The sequence below is a fragment of the Chanodichthys erythropterus genome, chromosome 16, assembly GCF_024489055.1.
Source record: "Chanodichthys erythropterus isolate Z2021 chromosome 16, ASM2448905v1, whole genome shotgun sequence".
In the NCBI taxonomy this organism is placed as follows: Eukaryota; Metazoa; Chordata; class Actinopteri; order Cypriniformes; family Xenocyprididae; genus Chanodichthys; species Chanodichthys erythropterus.
This window is the reverse complement of record NC_090236.1, coordinates 43,018,500-43,029,500: the sequence shown is the minus strand read 5'-3', so window position 1 is coordinate 43,029,500 and position 11,001 is coordinate 43,018,500. Positions and strand designations below refer to the sequence as shown.

The window sequence follows — 11,001 nt, the reverse complement described above, 5'->3', positions numbered from 1 at the left end:
CCATGCCGAAAAGAATTCTTCTATGGGGTTCAGAAATGGTGAGTATGGTGGGAGGTATTGCACGAGAAATGTTGGGTGGTCAGCAAACCAGTTTTGGACTGGGGCTGCACGATGAAAGCTCACGTTGTCCCATACTACAACGTACCGGTTTCTTTGATGGTCTGCATCATTCATACGCTCTGGTGATATGAGAATGTTGTGAAGTCTGTCCAGAAATGTGAGAATATGGGCTGTGTTGTATGGTCCAAGTTTGGCATGACGGTGGAGGACACCATGCATATTGGAGATGGCAGCGCACATTGTGATGTTCCCACCACGTTGGCCAGGAACATCTATAATGGCTCTGTGGCCAATGAGGTTTCTCCCTCTTCTTCTGGTCTTTGCTAGGTTGAACCCAGCCTCATCTATAAAGATGAACTCATGTGGGATTGCATGAGCATCCATTTCCAGTACTCCCTGAAAACAAAGAACAAAAATCACTCAATATGGTGTTATCCAGTACACTGGGAAACAATGTTGTGTGTAGTGTACTGCAGTCAATATAGTACTTACATCCACATATGCTCGTCTGAACTCTTTGTTTCTTTGAGAGTTTCTCTCAAACGGCACCTTATAAAGTTGTTTCATTCTGATTTGGTTTCGCTTGAGAATGCGAGCCAATGTGGACAGACTAACTCGTTGAATGTTGTTGAATAAGGTGTTGTCTTGGATGATGTGGCTTTGAATTTCTCGTAATCTGATTTCATTATTTTCCAAAACCAAGTTTACAATGGCAGCTTCCTGTACCCCGGTGAACATTTGGCCCCTTCCTCCACCATGGTGTCGTCTCTCAGTCCTTTAGAAAAAATAAAATAAAAATATATATAGGGCTTGGACAATGCAGCCTAAATATTTTCCCCCACAGTAGAGTACATTGTACAGGAAACTTGTACAGTTCATGAATGGCTGATGTCATACACTAAGTAAACAGGTGTCACCCAACTGATACACTATGACATGGGGTATACTACATGTGTACTACATGAAATTTTGGTTACATACCCGTTCTCCAGTCTAAAGGTCCGGATGACAGAGGCGACAGTAAAACGGCTCAAGTTTGGCTGCACTCTCTGTCCAGCCTCACGCATTGTCAACCCATGGTTGATGACATGATCTACTAAGGTTGCTCTGATTTCATTTGAAAGTGTTTGTCTTCTTTGGCCATGAACTCCTCTACCTGCTCTACCCCTACCTCTCACTCTTCCTCCCCCTCTTATTCTCAACCTCCCTCTTCCTCTTCCTCTTCCTCTCTCTGCAATGTCTTCCATTGTTGTTGTAAAAAAAAAAGGTTCTCACCTGTGGTCTTTTCATAGTGCTTACATCCTGATTGAAGTGTTAACAATTAACCACTGAGGTGTTTGGCCAGGTGGCACATGTAATTGGCCAATTAGCTCATGTAGTGTCATTTTGAATGGCAGTGTTTTGAAATGGCAAACATGTGACTTTATGTCAGATTGTTGTGTCTTATGCAGAGAACTGTATTTAGTGAATTTAAAAAGTGCTATTTTGAAATGCAAAATGTGTGTAAAACAGAAAAGGTGTTTAGACTTTTGGAGACTTGAGAAGAAGTTTTGCTCTCTGTGTGTCAGTTTAAATAATTGTGCTGTGCATGTCATTTTAGTGTGTTAGCAATTGGAAAAAACTGTAACACTGTGACAGTGTTAACTAACAAACTCTTATAGTGTAAAATTTTAACACCACAATGGATGATCAGAACACCAACGTTGGTGTTCAAAGTTAACTTGATGACCTGGTCAACACTTAACCAACGTTCAAGCAAATTTTAAACTAAATTAATGTTGAGTATTTACATAGACCCCTAGGATTTACACTATAGTTACAACAGTTACCATCTATAAGTGTTAACATCCCAATAATCAGACCATAAAGTGCTGCAATGAATAGATTTTATTATTTTTCTTTTAACAGGGCTTCACATTTCATTTAAGCCAGGGACAGGGCACTCAAACTACCCTGTACAATGACCTTGTTCAACATTAAACTTCATAAAACAAGCTCATACCTGCTGTTTGCAGTCTATGATGCAGCCGTTTGGTACAATATAAAACAGTCTGTAAGCATAAAACAATCAAAAATCGAAGAGCTTCAAGTATCATCAAAAGCTTCACATAACATGACAGGTGCATTATGCAATACTCCGCAAACATAACACTTAAACATTGTTCACTGACTCTTAGTTCCTGTTCATGAGCTTGGCTCTCAGTTCCTTCACCTTTGGACTTTCTTCAGTGGTGTCAACATACTATACTGTCTGGAGGGATGTGTACATGTTGCTGAGAGCATCATTAAAGCTTACACTGAAAACGAAGTGTTCTAAATAGTTCATCAAAGGCTGCCAACGACGTGGTTCCCTGACATGGAATGAGCATCTTGTCAATCACAATGTAGTAATAATTGCTGATGGCCCACTTGTGAGTTCCTGAGGCAAGGAGATATGGCTGCCGATGTCCCTCCAGTTTCTCCAAGTGTTCTTCAACGCAGCTGATTGACTGTGGGAAAAATTATATATCAATTTACATAGTACTATTCTTACTAGTTTAGGTTTTCTGCAAGTATCATTAAATCTAATTTAATGCTCTTTGAAGGGTTAGTTCACCCAAAAATGAAAATAATTTATTACTCACCCTCATGTCGTTCCACACCCGTAAGACCTTCATTAATCTTCGGAACACAAATTAAGATATTTTAGTTGAAATCCGATGGCTCCGTGAGGCCTGCATAGCCAGCAATGACATTTCCTCTCTCAAGATCCATTAATGCACTAAAAACATATTTAAATCAGTTCATGTGAGTACAGTGGTTCAATATTAATATTATAAAGCGATGAGAATATTTTTGGTGCGCCAAAAAAAACAAAATAACGACTTATTTAGTGATGGCCGATTTCAAAACACTGCTTCAGGAAGATTCGGAGCATAATGAATCAGCGTGTCGAATCATGATTCGGATCGCATGTCAAACGGCTGAAATCACATGACTTTGCCGCTCCGAACAGCTTATTCGACACGCTATTTCATTATGCTCCGAATCTTCCTGAAGGAGTAAAGTACAACATCTTATTTATTTCTGAGCTGTGTTTGTTTTAATCTAGAGCGCTAAAGAAAGTAAAATATTTGCATAATATTAGGTGTCTGAAGATCAAGATCCCAGTCATTCAAAGGTGATATGTCTGAACGAAATAAATTCTTCTCTAATGGATATCTGGTACTTCCACTCCATCCTCTGGGTCAGCAGCAGAATTTTGCTTGTGAAAACGCTGCTCCACTCCCTGCTATTAACGATACAAACTGCTTTGAACTCCTATGTAACAAATTGAAGACTTATTAATTTGTTTGAAAATAATAGTTTATCAGTTAGCCGGTTTGAAAAGTTTTTCTGACTACAAAATAAAAATTGTTATTATTATCATTACACAATGAGAATTATCGTATTATTTACTCAACCTCCTTATGTTCTTGATCAGCTTTTTGCAAACATGATCTAAACGGAAAAAGATTTTAATTGTATAACCAGGTCATGTAACGATTGGGCTAAATCAATACAACACTGCTGTTGTGGACTCTCAGAGAGCTCTGAAATACCTCTCCACCTGAAAAGCAATACTTTTTTGGATTACTTTAACTTTAAAAAATGACTTACCTCGAGTTTCTATCATGATAACGACAACGATTGATGATATCATTCGTCTGTGCTTTTCCATAACTCCTCTCAACAATGCTTTTGGATCTGATAAATGCGTTGGCTAGCAGCAAATAAATAGAGATGAAATTCAAAAACAAAACTCCAAACTTTATATCGCTAAATGAAATAGGAAGCCGCAAATAACTAACAAATAAATAACTAAAGCTTTTTTATGACGTGACTCTCCTATGACTAAACAGGTTCAGAGTAGGTCCAGCTCAAACAACGTTTCAAAGGTTTGGATCCAATAGCAAGACAATTTTGCTTTTTACGTCCAAGTGGAACTCATGCAACTATAAGCTGCGTGCTTGTGGAGTGATCTAAAGCTTTTTTTAACCAACCCAACCAACACTGTTGACCCATCCCTTACACCTTACCCCTACCCTTAAACCCATACCACCAAACCTGTACCTAACCTTACCCACATCCCACCTCAATAGCAGCAAAAGTGATTTGCAATTCAATATGAACCCAATAAGTACACTGTACTTACTTTTTGATGTACGTACAGGTACATAGTATTACTGTAAGGCCACTTAATATTAAGTGGAGCCCTTTTTCCTAAACCGAAACTAATAAAAACCTGCCCGAGAAGGACAGACTTTCCTAACTTATGATTCTCAGTAGCCTATTGAGAGCAAGCGAGCACGACAGATGGACATTGTGCGCACAAAAATGCTAGGAGAAAGGGGCGTTTGGGTATTTGTTAAAGGCAAAATGCTTCATTGCATTCCTTCTCAAGAGAATACTTATCTTCCTCCTCCTACTTCTCCGCCTCAAAAACATTAAAGAAGTCTTATTTCAAACTTTTGATCGCCAGTCTGTAAAATAATGCGTGTGAACTATTAGAAAATTATGTTTTACACTTTACGGGACATAGGTTACATGAAAGCTGCTGGTTTTGCCATGCAGTTTAAGTTTGACAATGTTTCGAGTTTTATGATTGTGAAATTACTGAAGAAATCCTGACAACAGACACACATTCACTTTTATCTGACATGCTGAACAGGTTACGTTAATGTTTCTTTATCCAATGTGTGAAGAATAACAATCCGAAAAGGTCAGAAGTGCGTCCTAGAAATGAATCCCCGTCGTTTAACAGTTTATTACTATTTATCGTAAACAGTTGGCAAACATTGCTGTAGGCTATATTGTTTTGTTCAGCTCCCAGCAAACACAAAACGTTTTTACAACTTTTCACAACGTTGTATTTTGGTTGCAATTAGGTAATGTTGTAGTACAACGTTTTAAAAACGTTTTAAAAACGTTTTTTAAAATAAAAAAATAATGTAACCAAAATAAAACGTTTTAAAAACGTTGTGAAAATACCAAGCTGGTATGTTTTCTTTAAGTAGTCAAAAAAACGTTAATATCACGTTTGTCTACTACGAAAACGAAACTATACCAAATTGCAACTTTTGGGAGACGTTTTATTCAGGTGTTAAAATAACGTAATCTGCACGTTGGAATACGACGTTTAAAAAACGTCATGACAGTACCAAAATACAACCATGTCAAAACAAAGACTATGCTAGGGCCAAAACACATACATTCTGTTTTTTTATTATTATTTGTTGTGCAATAGCCTATAGCCTACTTTTATTTGTACACCACGTTGATCATTTCTGGTATATAAAACATATGTTTTCTTTAGTCAAAAAGAAAAAAAGAAAAGAAAAAGAAAACTTAAGTATTCTAAAGCTATATTATATTATATTATATTATATTAACCCCCCCCCCCCATATTCAAATCCATCAGTTACAATCCCCCCCAATATTTCAACATGAAAATCACAGTAGATCTATACTAAAATATGTATAATTCATTTATTTTGTAACAATAATTTTGTTTATAATCGAATATGTGTTTGTCATAATAAATTAGTAAAAAAAATACCCCCCTCCATTGAACCGATTGGTAACGCCCAACCAATGCGCATCGCATTTTCACCAAAACAACGCCAGTGGCGCTCTACTGTTTGAATGAATGAGAGCGGGTAGCACCAAAAAAGAAGAGAACCGCTGCCCAGCCGACTATATTAAACTTCTGTTCAAAGAGGGACGTTAAAAAGAATAAAGCATGTACTGAGAAGGAGGTATGAAAACATTGTAATAGTTAAGTACACTCCACATATATTTTAGCTAGCTAATCCATTGCAATTTAGCCATAACTATCAGTGTAACTGTAACCAATTACTAAAACAGCCATCTATTTTGTTACTTCATTTTTCAATAGCGTCTTATCAGTGACAAAAGTATTCAAATCGGTGTTTGTTTTCTTCCTTAATTAATCTGATTTTTGAATGAATTGGCTGAATGAACGATTTAAGTAGCTCACTCATTAAAACGTCGAATCGCTGCCACCTACTGGCGGTTTCAATATATAACATTATTTATTTTTAGAATCACTCCGTTATGTTAGAATTTGATGAATAGTTATATTCCATAAAGTTATGATAGATAGATAGATAGATAGATAGATAGATAGATAGATAGATAGAGAAGAAATAAATTATCCAATAACGCTACACATAAAACAGATTTTTTTTTTTTAATTAAAAAAAACACAAAAAAACAGGCAGCATACCAACGCTCAACCCCCTCAATGTTGAAACCAAATCTACGCCCTTGACTCCATCAGTAGTCTATTGTTTTAACGCTGTAATGTAAACGATAGCTGCTTAACTTTTGACATGTTTAATTGGCGTGCGCATTTAACATTTCGAGTCCCGTGAGCAATCGGATTGGAGTCACCATGGAAACGGGGCGGCAACCAGGCGGCAACTCAACCAACTGACAAGTGTCAAGCAAGAGCACGACCGTCTGTCACTGTTATTTTCACTGCTTTCAGGTAAGTTTAGTGCCTAAAATTACACAAATAATACATACAACTGTTCTTGACACGTTCATACATGTAATTGACAAGCTTCTGTTGAATATTTTCTTCATAGAAAAGGTTTGTTGTCTTTGGAAAAAGATCGTTAGAATCTCAACCGTTAGGCTAACTTTAAGAGGTAGACTAACTTGACATAAACTCTTATTTATGAAAGTTTGGGCTTTTAATCACATTTTATGTGTAGATTAGAGGTTTTGATAGTTTTGTAAATGATTTTCTGGCAATTTGTCAATGGATGATTAGAAAATATAACTTAAAAGTATGCGGTGTACTGTTAATCGGTGACGTCACTTATATGGAGCGTGAAAATGGGGTGAAACTAACGTTATTTCAAACATGTTTTGATATTTCATGGTAAATAAATATTGATTAAAATTGCACTGTGATTTCAGGAGCGTCAGATATATGAATAATTTATATTTATTGCGTCCAAACATAATTAAGTGACATTGTATGAGGAATACTAAATAAGTAAAGCTACAAATGTAAATGCTGGCATCTTAAGACTTTTTTTTACACACACACACACACACACACACACACACACACACACACACACACACACACACACACACACACACACACACACACACAGACAAACACACATAGCCTATATATAAATATATATGTATATATATATATACACATATATGTATATATATATACACATATATATACACACATATATATGTTCTGTATATTATTCTTTCTCATTTCTGCATTTCACCTCTATTCTATTTTTTTTTTTTTTTTTTTAATAAACCTGACATTGAATACTACATTTTGTTGGCCCTGTGACAACTTGTTTATGTTCCTAGATTCTTCCATGTTAAAGTTTGATCAAAAGTTTATCAAGTATTCAAAACATTCATCAAATATTTTTTGAGTCCTCTATGGCCATCTTGTTTAACTCTGCATTGAGGACACTTGGTATAGAGTTAGCAACCTACAGTAAGGTCCAACATAATTCAAAATGAGACAGATGATAATAAAAAAAGTACTGAGCATTGTGAATGTAAGAGCCTCACATTATATTAATAACAATCATTGTTGGTGTGTGAATTGCATTTCAGGGCAGTTTGTGAAGACGAGATGCTGTGACAACCTGGACAGAAGTCAGTTCCAGATCCACCTTCAACACCAGACTTCTCATATGGATTGCTGTATACTAGCATATTATTATTCGCTTCAGAATTGGGTGCATGCAGACAAATGTTTATAACATTCTTTCTTTCTGGTGTTGTGTCGAATTCTGTGACCTACCAAATCATATGACTATAGGCACTGCATTGACCTAATCTGACTAAACCTAACCCTAATCCTACCCTTTTGATAATTAACCATGGTTTTACTATAGTAAAATCTTGTTGTTGTTTTTTTTTTTGTTGTTGTTGTTTTTTTGACGTATTGATTACCATTTGTATAATCACACAAATACCATAGTTAAAACTGTTTTTCTAGCAGAACCATGGTTCATTTGTGGTAACCATGGAATTACTACAATGACTATATTTTTTGCTTTTAATCATGGTAAAACCATGATAAATTTCCATAACCTACACCTTATAACCTACTAGGGTCACATAATTTAGTGGGTTACAGAATTCGGCATTATAACTGTTTGGATCAGCAATTAAAGGGTTAGTTCAACCAAAAATGAAAATAATATCATTAATTACTAACCCTTGTGTCAGTCTACACCCGTTAGACCTTCGTTGATCTTCGGAACACAAATTAAGATATTTTTGCTGAAATCTGATGGCTCAGTGAGGCCTCCATTGCCAGCAAGTTAAAGGATTAGTTCACTTTTTGAATGACAATGTCCTGATAATTTACTCACCCCATGTCATCCAAGATGTTCATGTCTTTCTTTCTTTGGTCAAAAAGAAATGAAGGTTTTTGATGAAAACATTCCAGGATTATTCTCCTATGGACTTCAGTGGACTCCAGACGATTGAAGGTCAAAATTACAGTTTCAGTGCAACTTAAAAGGCTTTCAGTGATACCAGACAAGGAATAAGGGTCTTATCAAGCAAAACGATCAGCCGTTTTTTTAAGTGCTTTCATTGCGAGTGCTTTCATGTTCCGTATTCTTCTAATGCTGTATATCCAATGCCTTCCCTATTCTACGTACGGAAAAAAACTGAACTGGTGCCGGGTTCGTTCCGTAAGTTGAATAGGGAAGGCGTAGGACATACAGCGTAAGCTTTTGAAGCATACACAACACAGGAGCACTCGCAAGGCGATAATTTGTGTTTATAAATCATATACAGTTTTTTTTTTTTTTTTTCGAAAATGACTGATCGTTTCACTAGATAAGATTCTTATTCCTTGTCTGGTATCATTTAAAGCCCTTTTAAGCTGCACTGAAACTGTAATTTTGACTTTCAACCATCTGGGATCCATTGAAGACCACTATAAGGAGAATAATCCTGGAATGTTTTCATCAAAAACCTTCATTTCTTTTCGACTGAAGAAAGAAAGACATGAACATCTTGGATGACATGGGGTGACTAAATTATCAGGACATTGTCATTCAGAAAGTGAACTAATCCTTTAATTTACACTTTCAGTGCCCAGAGAGTTACTAAAACGTTTAAAACAGTACAGCGGGCCTACTAATATTAGTATTGGGTCTTAATATTGTAGAACAGCACAAGGGTGAGTAATAATATTGACATAATTTTCATTTTTGGGTTTACTATGTCATTAAGACAGCTCCTAGCTGCCACCTACTGGCATAACAATGTAACCTGCAATGAAAGCGCTGAAAAATCGAGAAATCGCTAACATAGTTTCTCAAAATCAGGTATTTATTGAACAATAAACTTCTTATTTAATATATATTATTTAAGTTCCGATGCCTATATATTTGTAATTTGTGTTGAAAAAAATCCTTAAAATATAAGCATTAGTTTTACTGCAAACAAGTGATTAAAATATAATTATTATAATCGCAATAAAATAATTTGTATCTATTTAAAATGAAATACTTTACAATTTACAAATTAAATGTTTTTTTCTTCTGTAAAAACATCTGTCCTCTGAAATTTCTTGGAATTTGTTAATGACCCCATATTTAAATTCGCCAGTAATGGCATAATTTTCATGTGTTTTATTTATTTACATATTTACCTTTTTTTCCATATCATGTTACTTTTTTTACATTTTGTGAATAAATATGAGTGACAAAATTTGTGTGTAGTATAAATTATTAGGCCTACATATATGTTAATGTAGGCTTATACAATGGACAACAACCAGAGGTCTGCTCTACAGGTAAGGTAGTGCAATGTAAAAAAAGTTCTGTTGAATATTCAGATTTACAGAAATGTTGTAAACTGACATAATAGCTTATGATGAATTATAAAGAAATATAAAATACACCACTTAATGTATTTATCTTACTATACATTTATGTTTTATATATTTGTTTTATATGGTTTTAGTCATTTTATCTGGAAAGATAACACTAAAAAAAACATTTTGATGGCAGCATATGAAGTACTAGTTTGGACGTGTCAAGTACGTTTTTAAAACGTTGCAAGGAGACATTCAGACGTGATAAAAACGTTATAAAGACTTTTCTGCAATGTTGTGAAAAAAACGTATTTATAACGTAAAAAAAACCCGACATCTGTCGTATTAAATACGTCCGATTAAAACGTTATCACGACCTTTTCACAACGTGAAAAAAACGTTTTTACAACGTTATTGTGTTTGCTGGGCTGCTATCTCGGCTCGCATTCTACAAGCATTAAATAGTGCAGCGCTTCTCGGTTTCCGTGGACAGTAAATCCCGCCTCCTTTGATTTGATTGGTTATCTCAAACATTTTGACATTGATAAGCGCTTTTAGACAGACTGAGCACACTGATTAGAGTCTTTGTGGGCCGCGCCCGCGCGAACAATTCGTCTGTGCTGACGGAAAGATGGGCCTATGGACTATTTACTACAATTCATTCATACATTTACATTGCAAAGGGCCGGCCCACGTTGTCCAGCGGCCCACAGGGAAAACTCCCGGTACTGCCGATAGCCTTGTCCGCCCCTGGGGGAAATAATGGGCGTCCAGTGCCACAAAACAAGATCACTTACCTTGTAATTATTATTGCTATAGCATCCCGATCGTCTGTTTGAGCCAACCGAGTACACTCCCGAAATGCCCTATTGCAGTCTGTAAGAAACTCTCTCCGCGCCATGTCCTGCTGCTGATGAAAAAAAAGTCTACTACTACTACTTTCTTCCTCGCCGCCAAAAGTTTTTGGTTAAAAGGAAGTTGCGCCAGACTTGAGCACATCGTAACCATTACGTAAGTGCTCGTTCACAATCTCATTAATAATAAAACGATCTGAATCGTGCGTA

General features: G+C 36.0%; 1 long non-coding RNA gene across 1 annotated transcript; it reads right to left on the bottom strand.

Moving 5' to 3' along the window:
- Window positions 1–1,973: 1,973 nt before the first annotated feature.
- On the bottom strand, window positions 1,974–10,784 carry LOC137003662 (uncharacterized). The gene is made up of 4 exons (XR_010892025.1): window positions 10,735–10,784; window positions 3,700–3,802; window positions 2,685–2,821; window positions 1,974–2,549 (listed from the first exon to the last, which is right to left on the bottom strand). It is a non-coding gene; the product is annotated as an uncharacterized lncRNA (long non-coding RNA).
- Between the last annotated feature and the right edge of the window lie 217 nt (window positions 10,785–11,001).